Genomic DNA, 16,045 nt, shown 5'->3' with positions numbered 1-16,045 from the left:
AGTATGTGCGTATTGTAGGGTTTATAAATGGCGTGCAGTATCTGATCCCAATTTGGACACCTCTAGCCTAGGACAAAAACCCCGTCACAAATAACTGGCCTCTCTCTTCGTGTTATAGTTTAACCATCTCTTGCTTTGTGAGGTGCGTTTCTTGAAGAAACACTATAAAATCAATTTCTTGAAACGCAGGAGAGTGAACAAAGCATTTAGTGGTCGTTCCTATGCCCCTGATGTTCTATGTCATTAGTTTGTATGTAGTAGGATTCACCATGGTTGCAGTTTATCCTACTCTGTCTCCCATGCCTGAAGGGCTTCCCCTTTCTGTTTTAGTTTGAATCCTTCTAACTGCTGCACTGTCCCCAAATCGCCCATTTGACCAAAAGTGTATACTTCTGTTATGTGACTCATTATCTTTAAAAATATTGCCCCCACTTCCGTTTCCCAAAGCAGTAATGCAATTACACACTAGTCAGCAAAGGAACCTTTTTGTTATACAAGTAATATAGCACTTTCTCTCCACATTATAAACAAAAGTGCTGAACCTATACAATTAAAATAGTGCAGACGGTGTAGTTAAGGTGCAGTGATGTGTAATATTAACGATGACACATTTATACAAAAGGGATGTCAAACACATTCCGTAAAAATCTGCAGTTCATTGTATAGTCACTAATAACTGCCTTCAATATTTTTGAATATCAGACAATCCCTATTGGCAATGTTACTGTTTCAACCCTGTTTGCATTTTATGTGGGTCTCTGCAGGACGTAAGGGTGCTGTATGACACAAAACCTATTGGTGTAAAAAGTGCAGACAGGCTATTTATTGTAAGTACCAGACATATCTGTACTGATAAACCAATGATTGGCAGGTCTTGATCAACCTCCAAGCAGTGTGCATTGTTCCTATGCGGGGATGGTCACCGATAGTCGACCTCTGGATCCCAATTACAAAAGAAATGAGTAATAATAGGCATGAATAATCATGCTTATGTATTCAACAAACTATATGAACCCCTAATTGGGGGGGGGGGCAATAAGTGTTTTATCATCATAGGCGACTTCAAAAAATATAGTCAGGCTACGTAAGGTAGCTCATGGCAGTAGACATAAATCCTATATTGACCTCATCATATGAGATGGCCGTTGGCCTATATGTTAGAGGAAAACACAATATCAACACATAACTTGCTATATATCTTAACCAATATTCAATAGTAATGCATGCCTGTTAGACCTGGCATCCTTGGCTTGGCTTCCCCCTGTCTTTTTGCTTTTGCCTCCTGTATGTTTGCCTGTGTGCTGAATTTAATTTTAGCTTGGTTTGGTACCACTGCTGATCAGTGCTAAAGTGCAAGTGCTCCCTGTGTAAATTGTAATAATGATTGGTTATCCATAATTAGCATATTTGATTTACTAGTAAGTCCCTAGTATAGTTCACCATGTGTGCCCAGGGCTTTTAAATCAAATGCTACTAGTGGGCCTGCAGCACTGATTGTGCCACCCACATGAGTAGCCCTGTAAACATGTCTCAGACCTGCCATTGCAGTGTCTGTGTGTGCAGTTTTAAACTACCATGTCGACCTGGCAAGTGGACCCTCTTGCCAGGCCCCAACATTCCCTTTTAGTACATGTAAGGCACCCCTAAGGTAGACCCAAGGTAGCGCCATGGGCAGGGTGGAGTGTATTTAAAAGGTAGGACATGTACTAGTGTGTTTTACATGTCCTGATAGTGAAATACTGCCAAATTCAATTTTCACTATTGGATGGTCTCTCTCTCCCATAGGTTAACATGGGGGGTTGCCTTGAAATATCTCTCAAGTATAATTTCCCATTGGGAGTAGATCGAGAGATGGAGTTTACGGTCTATGAGCTTAAAAATTTAAAATACGTCTTATAGTGAAGGTGTTTTTTAACTTGTGTGTTTGAAAATGGCACTTTTAGAAAATAGGCATTTAGGGCCAGATGTAGCAAAGGTTTTTACCTATTCTGTGTCTATGGGAAAAAGTGTTCATACATATGGCCCTTTCTTCCTTAACTATTCTGTGCCTCTGCACAGCTGTGGAATACACGTCTAGGTCAGGATGACAGTCAGGCTGGTTGTGAATTCACTCTAGACAGTCACACAAAGGGAGCTGAGGTGTGCCCTGCATATCCTGCTTGGACTTGCTAGGCTACAGTGGTGGGAGGAGCTGACACTTGCACCTGAATATGGCTGTGCCTGTCTTTGCTCAATACAGTCTCCAACCTCCTAGAGTGTGTCTGGGACAAGGGAGGAAAGCCAGGGTCTTGTGCACCTCAAAGACTTTCCTTTGAAGTTTGTCTACTTCAAAGGCAGAAATGAGTATAAGTAAGACCCAAAACCCCTGACTTTTAGAACACTTCCGGGCCAAGAGAAGACTGCCAAAGAGAAGAGCTGTGAGGAGGAGGAGTACTGCCCCTTTGCTGTGTGTGCTTTACCGGGTTGGCCTGCAGTTGCTGCTTCTGCTTTGGAGAGGACAAAGACTAGACTTTGCTGTGTCCCCTGCTTGTGTAGTTTCTCTAGGGCCTGGGCCGGAGATTGCCTCCTGTTAAGAAGCCTCAGGGAAATCAAAGACTTCACCTGACAGCCCCTGGGTTCTCTTGCTGAGGATCCTGACTTGTCAAGAGGTGCCCACTCCAGTTCCTGGGCCCCTGGGAGTGAAGTCTGGCAGAAAAACAAGAAGAACCCGGCACACCAACCCCGGACGACTCCAGAACCAGTGTCGTTGCGTGACTCCGCGCCACTGTCTGCATCCGAAGCCGTGGTCCCTGCTGAAGTACGACGACCGCAACCAACACCGCAGACCCGATGCCTCCGTAGCACCTCTGAAGTCCTGCAGTATCATTAGTCTCGAATGTAACCAAGGTCCGTAACACCCGACTCCACCACGGCGCCTGTGGCCCCATGGTGTGACAGCCACACTGCAAAGTTGCCTTAATGCGTCTTGACCCACTGGACTTATCGACCATGCAGGATCGTAAAGGAACCAACACCTCGCCGCCAACACAGCCTCTCCTCCGCAAGAAACTGATGCCTCACTTCCCCTGCGTAGCAGTAAGGAACTGATGCCTCACCTCCTGCGTAGCCTTATAGAACCAACGCTGTACCGGCTACAGCGATGCCTCACCTCCCCGACTCCATGCCATGTCTTTGATTCTGCTTAGTTTCTAAGATACTGTACCTGGGGTCCGTGCGACTCCATGACCGGCGCCCCACCCCTTCGCAAGTGGTCTCGGACGGTTGGAAATGACTCCATCACGATGCCGTGAAAGCACCATTTGGAGCTTTATTGTTTCTAAATGCTTTATTGAGATTTAACCTTTAAAAATTAGTATCTTTGCTTGTGTATGTTTGATTTTTGTTGTTTTGGTCTTGTTTTACTTAGATAAATATTTGCTATTTTCTAAACTAGTGTGGTGTCCATTTGCAGTGTTTTCACTGTGTTACTGTCTGTGGGTACAAACACTTAACACATTGCCTCTGAGGTTAGCCTGACTGCTTGTGCCAAGCTACCAAGAGGGGGTGAGCAGGGGTTATTTTAGGAGTGTGACGAGTGAGGGTCCCTACTTGGACAGGATGTAAACTGACTGGCAACTAGAGACCCCATTTATAACAATGCCCTGCACGCTAATAGAGTATTCTGACCCCCAACATACCGTGTGGGGAACTCAAATTCGATCATGTCTCATCCTGTGAAAAAACTGAGGTGGAAACAATTCCCAATCCTTCTGCAAAAGACCTGCTGCAGCACTGTGCACTCCTGAGTCTGCATTCAAACCAGAGAAATTGGGAAGGTCTGTTCCTCCGCCTCTCAAAGTTGGGCATTGATGGTGTTCTGTAGGTTTCACACCCAAAATAGCCATTAGGGTTAGTGTTGTGTGGAGCGCAGGCGACAAGAAGTAAGGTGTTCCCAGGACGTCCTCCCTAATTTCTTTGGTTCAGCTGCAGACGCGTCAGTGCACAGCACTGCATGGGGGGCCCAAAGAGCTGGAGCCAGGCTAGCTGCCCCCTCCGTGTGGGGAGGCACTGGATTTGCCCCCACCCTCAATCAGATGCAGACAACTTCAGAACTTTTACTCACACTCTCTGTGCAGTGTCTTTTCAGGGCTTCTCAAGAGCAAATCTGCCCCTCGCTCCCACTGGCACACCATCCTCTGTTAAGGGCTTGGATGTCTGAGGCTGGCAACCTACCGATGGGCACCAGGCTTGGTGCTCCAGGCCCATTGTTTGTCCTTCTTCAGTGCAATGGTGTGTAGCGATCAGCACCTCCCCCACCGCCCGGGCCACATCTCGACTGCTGACTTCATTTTATCAGTCATGCAGGCCTTCTGAAGTAGATTGTGGCCTGCAGGTGCAGAAGTCCTCTGTCACCAGCTGCCTCGCCAGTCCTAAGATATGAATGAGACTGGCACAGAGTTATGTGCTGGCATTGTCCAGTCAGGCTTTCATCCCCTACACAGCACTGAAACAGATGTACTGGCCATGGTGAATCACCTTCGAAAGCTGTTGGACCAGGCTGACCCATCTGTGCTGGTTCTCTGAGATCTGGCAGCAGCATTTGATACAGTCTCCCATGGCATTCTGATGGATAGGTTACAATAAGCCTGGATTATAGACACTGAAACACTACCCTTTGAATGGTGTAGATCCTACCTGATGAGTAGGACCCAGGTGGTCTATTTGCCTCCTTTCCTCTCTGAATTAAGGGCCTTGTATCAAGAGGTGCCACAGGGCTGTGCTCTTAGCCCTTCTCTGCAGCTAGGGCTAACAATGATCCTTTTGGTCCTTTTCGCAGATGTATGACAGCGGTCTACTGTTGGATTCAGCAGAATGCCTTAAAATGCAACTCTAAATTAACAGGTTTTGTGGCTATGATATCAACAGACCCAGAGTATTTTATCTCTTGATTTCTGGCTCCCTTATTGCACAGGACACCCTGCTCATGTAGGGGCTGTAAAAATAACGTAGATATCTACCTTGAATCTAAATTCACGCTGAAGGCTCAAGCCAATCACATGGTTTCAACTTGTCATTTTTGACTCAAGTTCTTGAAGAAGATCCTTCTCTTCCTTCCCAAGACGGCCCATCAGGTGGTGAGCCAGGAGACTGTTCTTAGCCACCTGAATTGGTGCAATTTCCACTATTTGGTGGCGGACAAAGGACTGCTTAGGAAATTGCAAAGCATTCAGGACGTGGCAGGCAAGATGATATTGGGCCTTCCTTGTTGCTCATCCTTTTCAGAGGCCCTAAAACATCTCCACTGGCTACTCGGTAAGTGAAGTTTAAATCACCCTGCCTCATATAAATAGGAGCTCAAGAAATAGGCCTGGTCTGTCTGGCTAGTAAATTCAAGGGGTACACTCTTTCTCTCTCTCTCTGCTGCGCTCCTCTGACGCACCACTGCTGGTTCTTCTGTGGGTCACTCAATGCCGTGCAGAAAGCAAGGTTTTTTCCAGGTGTCCAGCAAAACTGTGGAATGAGCATCCTGTTCATCTGCTAAAAATCCTCTTTCTGCTTCAGTTCAGGAAAGCTCTAAAAACTTGGCTCTTGGGTGCTGAGTAGTTTGCATTATGCATTTTTGGAGAAGTATCTTTATCATGACAACACTTTCTAGTAGCTCCAGGCTGTGCCTGTAGTCATGTGTTTGTTGACAATCTTATGCTTTAGCGCCAGGACACCCTTTGAAGTATTTGCTGCACTCTGTAAAATTCATAACATACCATGTTGCTCACACATCTCTGAGCCTCCAGTTGTTCCAACTGTGTCTCCATTTGGATCAGAGCAGGGATTGTACAGTCCTTAAAACTTTGGAGTCCCTTACTGTCGTCCTGCAATGCTACCAATGAGACCTCCAGCAGCATCATTTCAGAAGTGTTTCTGCACCTCACCTTTCATTTTGGCCAACTGTTGGTCGAGGCAGGCCATTGAAGCCTTGATTGAAGTTAACATCTTCTTGATATCGGTGGTGGTGTGCGGAAACTCTCACAAGGCCACCAGTATTTCTGTCTGCCCGGGCTGTGTCTGCCTTATCAATCTTGGTAGCCTCAGTTGCTAGTTCACGGTCACGTTGCCATGACTGCTGCTTGGGATTGAAGAGGGCATCTTTAATCCCCTTGCGCTCAACATCCTGAAATGTTGTCTCTGTTTTTGGGTACATCTCTAAAACTCCAGCTAGCTTCCAGGCCATTCCGTTCTCTTCTGTCCCACATCACACTGGTTTTAAGCCGTTGGGGACATTTCTGGAAGGGACTGATGAAGCAATCATGTTTCTGGGTGTGCAGTGTGGTCCCCTCCGCACTGTCAGGACCCTTGTGGCCTGGGCAGCTTGTCCCGGGCTGGCCCTCATACAGCATCGACCCAACTGCACAGCCGCCTTTCTGGTGCGGTACCTGGTTGAAGAAGGCCATGCTCCACTGGTTCCCTGCAGCGGGGGTGGGGGAGACATGGAAAGTCTCTTTCCAGAATAGTTGCTGCCTCTACTGCCACTCGAACCTGACTCAGCAAGACCATACAGCCCAGGTGGTCTCGGTAAAGGGGAACCATGCTGGACTGGAGCTCCGAGCTAAAGTTTCCACTCAAGAGCCCAGCTGAACTCCTCCCCCACCCCCCCTCAATATTATGCAATGTAAACACCAGCACTTTGTTACCATGCAGAAGATGTGCACTGATTCATTGGTTTTACCTCTTAGAATGTCCAAAATGTGTTTCACCTGTTGGTATAAAGAGGCCACTGGTGGGTTGGCCATGCATTTTCCCAACTTTGTACTAAAAATCAAGACACTAAGGAGTAGTACATTGAAATGAAACACGAGCGCCCACAGTGGCAGAAGCTGGCACACCCATAGCAGCCAACATGCCATGCATACTTCCATACGCTTCAGAGTGGCAGACTTGGATCCTTCACATTGGAATGTCTTAGATCTGAAGTTAAGAAACTGCCAACGTTACTGTCAACCAATATCATGACACTCAGTTTACTCACCTTGGAAGGATGGAAGTTCGAGTCTATCCTGCTTGTGTTTGAACTCAGAACCATGAGGATAGCACATATTTCAGTGGTGAATATTAACTCACTGAGGCATCTTGCCCTGCACAACACCCTTCCCAAAATCAGTTTGTCTTTATTTATAATAACTTGTAAGCCAGTTTGATTATGAAAAATCTGTGTAATATATCTTTATTATTCAGCGTAGTCCAAGCTTCACTTTAGAACGCACCACCTTGTCGGGACATCACCTTTTCAATGTCTTCTCTCTGGTCCACATTTCACTGGGCAAAATAGTGTGTAAAACACACTGTCAATGTTTTTAAAAACGATTGGAGAGATTGAGAAATGAGAGTGGGAAACTTTGCAGGTAATATCGGCATGCATATATTTTTCACAGAACAGGTTTTTTTAAATGGAAGCCTTTCCAATATAAAACATACATTAGATCTTACTTCTGAATTGAATCCGTTGCAAAACGATGAATTGAGTCCTTGACTTTGTAGAAGAAGCCCGGTTCCACCCGAGTTTGGGAACAAAAGTCCTAATGGTAAGGAAAATTGGAGATGGCAGCCATATCAGGGTCTGGTATTGTTAGACGTGTGATTGCCATTCTGCACTGCCCACCGTCAGATTACCCTATAACGCCTGGCCAGTTTCCTTATAAGGTGCAGGGCGGTACAAATAGATTGAGCCTGTTTTGTCAGAAAGGACAGAGGCGATTTGGCTGGATTCTTTCCCCTCGTCTCTCAAACTCGTGCTAGGAGTACTTTCCTAGGGGCCTCACTGTTCGCCTTGTTGTTGAGCTTGACACACAGGTCTTTGGTCGCCATCCAAGAGGAGAACCCTGGAGCTGTGATGCTTTCCACAGCTCTGATTAGTGGGTGAACACAAACTGCCTTGACGCTCAGTCTGTCCGTATCGAGGATACTTCTGACGAAGAACTGTCCTAGCCTTTGATTCCAGTCCAGAGCCAGCATCTATGAGCCCTTGCTTTGCCTTGGTGGAAATGGTGGAAAACTGAGGACCCCTGTGTAACTCAGTACTGTTCTTGGCTCCCCAAGTTGTTTTTTCTTTTTATGCAACATTGTATTTCCATTTTAAAATACAGCATTCGTTTCGCGTTGTATGGATACAGTAAGATGGAACTTACTTATAAACTATCACATGGGAACGCGAGTACAGTTTGAGTCCTGCATGATGTGATGGAGAAAGATATATTATTGTACCTACTTGCACTCATTAATCCACAGTGACTTGAAAATGTTCATGTCCCATATTTTACCATGGTTGGCTCCCCAAATTGTTGGGGTGTCAAAGGCATTTCTATCCTTTAGGAGTCTTGAGTCATGTTTTACCTTCAGTAGCTTATTCACCTTTTGGGTGTCTGTGCATTTCTATGCATTTTGGACGTATTTATACACCTTAAAATCAGCGAAGGGTTATTTCTCTCAGAAGGTCATGGTTGTCAAGGGCTTTGTTTTCTCTTGCTTGGACCTTTGTACTTCTGCTTTTGAAGCAACCCTTGGTTATATGAGACCCTATTCTGAAGGTCACCGCAAGACGTCTTTTGGTTTGAGTTATTGGACCATAATTTGGCCAGACTTAAAGAGCTGCTTGGGCTCCCTATGCAAGTCACCTTCAAAACCCCTTGTATATGGATCGTGTCTTCCTTCGTGAACACCTTGCCTTTCTGATGAACAGATGCAACAAGTGCATCTTGGCAGTGAACCTTCGATTAACCTGTCAGTTGCTCTTTTCTGTAGCTAAAGCCAGATGGGTAGGGAGGTGCTTAGCACTTTAAGACTCGGCTGTGGAATACTTTAGCATCAGAGCTCAAAAGAGAATATTTCTTTATTTTGATCCTAATTTTGAAACCCATCTGTTTGATACTCAGTCAGAACTCCACCCAGTCTTTGCCTAGAGTGCTTTTGATAGAGCCAAAAAAGGCCTTCTTTGAGGGTGATCACTGCACTTGACAAATGGCCGGGTAGAATTGTGTATAATTTCTTTTTACCTGTTCCATGTTCCCCTAGAGCTCACCCTTTCCCACAGGACCTTTCCACTGACCCCCACAACTCGCCCTTGTCTCCTACTGCTCAATGTGTTTGTATAAATTGCCTCTATCATGCCTCTGAGCTTTGCAGAGTCCCCCTTCCTCTTTGAATCTTACTGTTTTCCGACTGAGCCCTATTGTTCCCCCTCTGACTTTTACTGGTTTCCCTGTTTTCCTCAGCGGACGTGGTTGTCCCTCTGAGGCCTAGCTTTTCCTTAATGACCTTGCAGTCTATCCCTTTATTCAAGTTCTGTCTCGCCCCAGCTGTTCTCACAGGCAGCTGTCCATATTCCCCAGAGAACCTTTCAGTCATACCATTATTCCAACCCACCCGCTTCTCCAGGGCGACGCCTCCACCTTGGCGGTTGCTGTTGGAGCATGCCTGTCACCTGGTTTCCCCCATGCCTGTTCCCCTCAGCCCTTCTTTGTCCATGTCCCGCCTCTGCTGTACCTTGGCATTTACCCCTGGACTAGGCTGTCTCTTCTGCAGAGCCGTGCTTGGGATCACACCTCAGACGTTCAAATGAGGCACATTTTCCATTGTTCATCTTTTATAATTCATGGAAGCCTACAGTCCCTGTATGAAAGCCTGTCTCTGAATTCCTGATTGCAGTCGAATTGTGACATCTCTAGTCCCCTTTAATAACAAAATGCCATAACTGCACAACTGTAATAAGTTATTGCACTTTAGTTGCAGTGTTCTAATGCCTGCTGCATGCAGCGAAGGCGGAAGGGAGGGCACACTGCATAATTACATTTGCAGTTTAGGCAACAAAACTAGATTTTCCATCTTCTGATCTGTTTTTTTCCCCTAAAATGAACAGTGATCAGCAGAAAGTAGATATTAATGGCAAAATGTTTATTTTTTGCCCGCTTTAAGTCTACAAGAAAGATAGAAGCTTTCTGCATATTTCTACGCATTCGGAGTTTTATTGAATCTGACTTAGATAAAACAGTGGGGCAACATAAGCCCCCAACCTGAAGGGGGCCCCTCTCAGCAAAACTGACAGGTTGTGAAGGGGCGGGGGGGGGGGGACACTACACGTAGTTTGCAGGGCAGCCCCCTAAAGTTTCCTTACGCCACTGAGATAAATCTGACTTTAATTTAGTTTTTGCAACAAATTACCATCTTTTGATGTGTTTAATTTTACCTCGCAGATTCTGCTTTTATTATTTGTACCTGCGGCTATACTATCTCTTTCATGTGAAGGAGTAAGACATCAAGGATTTAAGCAGTTTGTGGTGTGGGTGATGGAGTGGCCACGTATTATAAGGAATAACCTACGCTCTGCTGCACTTTAAATGAACATTGCAAGTCACCTGAGGGTGCCATGACCTGATAATGGAACTCAGCCGTGAGCATCCTCCTGTATGGTGGTAGATCACCTCTGTGCATTGCAGCATCCTTCATGATAGGTGGTACTGTGCTTTACGCTTTTATAAATGTGTTATGTTGGCGCCTCAAGGCAGTGGTGCAATCCATTCTATATTTAAGATTTAAAACTGTCAGTACTAAAAATGATTGCGGGTAAACCATAGTTTTGTACAATTTACAACACTAATTAAGTAACTTTTTTTTGGAACTTGTTCACATTCATAAAGCCCAAACATCTGTTTTCTTAAATAGAAAGAGGAATCTGTTCCGGAAGTGCTTCACAAAGCTGCAGTTGCAGTACCTGCCAAATTAATGCAAGCTTCGGCATATGAAAATCAGCCGAACATCGATTTTGGGCAGAGATTATTTTTTACACCACTGTAATTTTCTACCGCCAGTTAAAACGTAAGACGTTAAGAGCGATTTAGCAGTTGAATTTTCTCTTTTTGCCAACGTGACTTTGCTGGCTTAACTACACCGATTCCTTCAGCAGTCGTGTTTGTGCACCGCCGAAAGAAACAGCACCGTGGTTCAGGCGGCCACACATGGCTCATGTGATGGCCCAGTGGTATGAACATAGCCATTCACTACTCATCTGAGCCGGCGCCCGTCCAGACAGGGAGCCGAGCTGACCAAGTGCAAGTGATATCCAGTGGATCTAATGACACCATATCAGTTTTTGCATGTTTAACTATATAGGCCTGATTTTTCAGATAATTGGAAAATGTTGACACACCTGTTTACAACCTCTCATGGGTGTAGATTTCTGAATTGTTTGGAGTTATAGATTGCCCATAGTACTCCTGGTAACCTGTAGGTTTCAAAAGGCCACGCAGGACTATTACAGCATGCCTAGTTGCGCATAGTGTACATCCGGTCACAGGGAACAATTTTCCCATGTGCACTTTTGTTCATTCTTTCTCTTCACTCCGTGGGATAAATCGTGTTCGCCGTAGGAATCCCTGTGTCTAGAATGCCATTAATTTGGGATGTGTTCCATTAACTGTTCTGCCATGGAAAGAGCTTTACTCCTGCTTTTGGCAGGAGTCACTCTTTCAACTTTTGAATGGGGCTCCACTGTCTTTATTTATTGGCCTTTTTTAGGTCTTGACTGCAGAAAGCTGTAGCTGTCTTTTGGCCATACATTTTGTTTTCAGTATACATAGAGTAGGCTTTGGGTGAGCCCCTTGCTCACAATTGGATGGCTTTGTCGTCCATTTCCCTCACCTGCTCCTGATTAGATGGCTTTTCTCTCCATAGATGTGTTTGTCCCACAAAGGAGCGTTTCAGTTCCACAGTGTTCTGCTCAGCTAACTTGTATCCTTCATCTATGATGTTGGTTGCAGTTAAGGAACTACTTTTTTTGCTTTATATTTAGCACTCCATTGGAGTGCATGCGTTTTCTTGCTCTCTCCTTTGAGCGCTGCTTCTCTCTAGTACTTCTCCCGTACCTTCGCTCCCTGCACTGCTTCCTCCCCCTTGTTTTGTCTGTTGCTTCACCCACCCCTTCCTGTCCCACTTGTCGTTTTTTATTTATTTTTTAAATCCCCCTACCCCTCTTCCATTGCTCCTCTACCCCTCCCTACTTGGCACTCCCTCTCCTGCTGTTTTTATTTTATTTTGATGCATTTCTCTGACCATTCTATGTTGGCTGCCCACATGTGCGCATGCACACAATGCATGATGGCATCTAGGAATAGATTTTATTTATTTTAATATACACCATTCATACATGGCCACAGAGAATTCAAGCATGGTCATTCAAAGATGACCACTGTGGATGCACTCTTATTCACTTCAGCCATCTTTTAATGCATTATCAGTCTCAATGTTGCTGGGCCGGGCCAAGGGTTCCTTATCAAGGCTCCTTTTTTTTTGCTGCTTTGTCTATCACTGAAAGTAGCCACTCTGGCTGCTGCTGGCTCACACCTGTCTCTTTTCAGCCCACAGGCAGGCAAGTTCCAACCTAAGTCAGGCTCTGTGTGCACTACAAGTGTATGCTCACATCCCCCGAATCTTTTAATTTGGTGGCTCAGTAGCCTCAAAACTGCCCCTCCTCCGACCGCCCACGCCCACAACCTCTGCATCATTCTCGAGTCATCACTGTCCATAGCCCTCCAAGTCAATGCCGTCTCCTCATCATGCTTCCTGCTCTAGAAGATCTTCAGTTGGCTCCCCCTCGACCAAGAAGAACATTCACCAGGCACTTGTCAGCAGTAAACTCGACTACAGCAGCACACTGTATGTCCTAGTCAACTAAAAACTCCAATCAAGACTACAGAGAATACAGAATGCTGTGGCCAGACTGATCCTGGACATCCCTCACCACATATACATCTCAACCCACCTGAGAGACCTACACTGGCAATCAGTCAAATAACGCATTACCTTAAAACTCCAGAACCACAAATACAACGCCCTCCACAATGTCGGACCTACCTACCTCAATCACCGCCTCTCCTCCTACACCCCCTCCAGGCAACTCCGCTCAGCGCAATGGGCCCTCGCTACCATCCCCAGGATCCGGAAAAGAACGGCCGGAGGAAGATCCTTCTCCTACCTCACCACGCAGACCTGGATCAGGATAGTACCCCACCACAGGCAGTCCCATTGCTGGCTCACTTCAGGAAGGACCTCAAGACCTGGCTCTTCGAATGACCTGCGTCCCCCAGCTAGCGCCTTGAGACCCCCTGGGTGATGAGCCAAGCTTTATAAATGTGGATTGATTGAGATGTCTACAGCAGCCATCAAACAAATTGTCCAGGGCTGACGAAGTCCCATTCCGGGCCTCGGGCCTGCTTCACTTAGGTAATACTGCATTTTTGATGTGATCCAGCATCATCTATACAGGTGTTTCTGAGCATTTTGTTGGAGACAATGCTCTAGGCTGTTTCCTGCTGGGCCGCCCACTGACCCAGCGGTTATCTCGTAATGGGCCCGGCGGGGATTTTCCATCTGTCGAAATCGTAAAAAGGCCCTGAGTGTGAGTGAGAATGAATGTGAGAGAAAATGAGGGAGTGGCTTAGAATAAGTGTGAGTGAGTGACAGCTTGCAAGTCTGCTGCTAGCCCTGGCATATTGGAGGTAATTCTTGGCATAAGGGACAGCTGTGGCAAAATGTTGTCCCTGGTATTCTACAGGTAATCCTTGACATAAAGGGCACCTGTGATTGAATGCTTGCACTGGCACTCTAGAGGTAATTCATGCTATAAGGCAGTGGTTTCCAACCTTTTGACTTCTGTGGACCCCCACTTTATCAATACTGGAACACAGGACCCTTACTGAATCATTATTGGAATCCGGTGACCCCCACTGAGTCATTAGTGAAAGGCAGGGGCCTAATCTGTTAATATTAGTTAATTTTCTCAGCAGTCGTGGATCCCCTGACTGCGAATGAGTAGGATTCGCGGACCCCCATGGGTCCCCGGACCACAGGTTGGGAACCACTGCTATAAGGGACTCCCATGGCCAAATGCTGGGGCTGGTATACTGGGCATAGTTCTTGGAATAAGTGGTGCCTGGCAAATTGGAGGTTATGCTTGCCACGTGGTGTATTCATTATAAAATGCTAGTGTTCGCATATCAGAAATGAATCACCTAGGTGACATCTAGAGCAAAATGCTGCTCCTGGCACACTAGTGATAATTCTTAGTATAAGGGACACCAGTGACAAAATGCGGGTTTAAGCATACTCAAAGTAATTCTTGCATTAGGGAGGACAGCAATGGCATGACATTTTGGTGGGGAACCAACCATAACAAAATGCTGGCCCTGCATACCAGATGTAATTTTTTACATATGGGTTACTCATGATTCTTTGTGTAAAATAGTACCAGTGGCATATGGGGGTGCTCATTTACATAAGAGGGGATGAGGGCACGAACTGCACATTTTCGAAAAATGGGTTGAGCTCCTGGGGTACATCTGGTTTCATTGGCTTGGCATGCCAATGGGCTTTGAGCAGATATATGTGAAAATTATGTTTTGAAAATGCTCTATTTCTGTTGTTCTTAATCTTTTTTCCCCACAGTAGATCTTTATAGAAGTGTGAGAGTGTATACAGAAAACACCAGCATGATACAAGTTTACCATACCGCAGTGCAGTTATAGTGGAAACATTACACAACATACATCTGTCATTGTCTCTCACATGTCTCCCACAGCCCAGTAGATTCCTACTTTTTCTGCAGTATCTAGCATCCCGCCTTTCGGTGTATGGTGGATTTGGGAGGTCACAGATAACGGTCTCTCATGATCTACATCTGTGTTTCATAACAACCAAGATCTTGTACATATGCACAACCTGGGCTCAACTGATAAAGTAAATGTGTGGAATTAACCTAGTATCACTCAAAAAAGGGAACATAGTGTCCCGGTCTAGCTCTGTGTCCTGCAGCATAGGGGGAAGTCAGTGTGGGACCAAGGAGGGTGAAAGTAACATGTCAACAATCCCCCTGTAAGAAAGGAGGGGGTGGTATGGGGGTTGAAAACACCCCGCTCTCGGCCACACACATCCTCCCAGTCGACCTCTGTAGTAAGGAAGACCTGGGAAATACATCTTGGCCTCCACCCGCTATCCAATAGCATGTGAGAAGGTAGATGCGGAGCCTTAAAGGAGTCTCTTATCTGTCTTTGCTACCATTTGTTAACCTCTTGACTTCTGTGGAGTCCCACCTAATCATAACTGGAATCTGGGGACCCCCACTTAATCAGTATCGGAATCCGGGGACCTCCACTGAGTCCTTACTAGAAGCCAGAAACCCTGCCCTAATCATTTGTAATGATTGGAACCTTGAAACAATATACAAAAAATACAGAATCAATCATTCATTAAACAAATACACAAATGATGAAATATTGTACATAATTCACAAACAAATATTAAGAAAAAACAAAGTTTTGAATTTAACAGGAAGGTTGGAGTTTTCTAAATACAATTGATGCCACTCATCATCCATACTAAATTGTTGGATGCACTTGCAGTGCTCCCACAAACCAATCTGAGGATACTGACGTCATTTTTGCTTCCAATTTCAAATTCTTTCACATTTATTGAACGTTTTTAGACGTTTAATTTCACATTTTGCTTCTTTATTTATACACACATTATTAATCTGTTAACAGAATTTAATTGTCTAACAAGTTGGAGGCCATTTCAGTAGGCTTTGCAGACCCCCAGGGCTCCCCAGGCTTCAGGTAAAGAACCACTGCTCTGTTAGACCCCATTTTACAAAATTGCCTTGAAGGGAGACTGGCTTCCTCACTTTTCTCCATCGCCGGGCAGGTTTTATGCCACATCACTTGCAAAGATCACCAGCTGATTGCAGGGCGCCATTAACTACCCATCTCGGGTATTTTACATCACCTACCGCAAGATGTAATAAAACTAATACTTTTTTCTGTAACACTCCAATATCTCTGGTATATGTGTTAAGTGCAAACATTATTAACCCCTGTCTGTTTATTGTGAGAGAATCTTAGGTACTTTTACAATACCACAGGGAAATTCACATAGCACAACGTGTAAAGAGCCCTTTAACCACTTGGGGGAACCTATCACTGAATAAGACAGTGTATTGTTACCAAATTCAGTGTTACTCATTTGAGTA

At 45.4% G+C, this 16,045-nt stretch overlaps 1 protein-coding gene across 6 annotated transcripts in view; it reads left to right on the top strand.

Annotated features, from left to right (window-relative positions):
- Positions 1 to 16,045, top strand: part of NEXMIF (neurite extension and migration factor) — an 801,617-nt gene that overhangs the window by 748,010 nt on the left and 37,562 nt on the right. The window lies entirely within an intron of this gene.

The sequence above is a fragment of the Pleurodeles waltl genome, chromosome 2_1 (assembly GCF_031143425.1).
Source record: "Pleurodeles waltl isolate 20211129_DDA chromosome 2_1, aPleWal1.hap1.20221129, whole genome shotgun sequence".
NCBI lineage: Eukaryota > Metazoa > Chordata > Amphibia > Caudata > Salamandridae > Pleurodeles > Pleurodeles waltl.
This window is presented reverse-complemented; position numbering and strand designations above follow the sequence as displayed.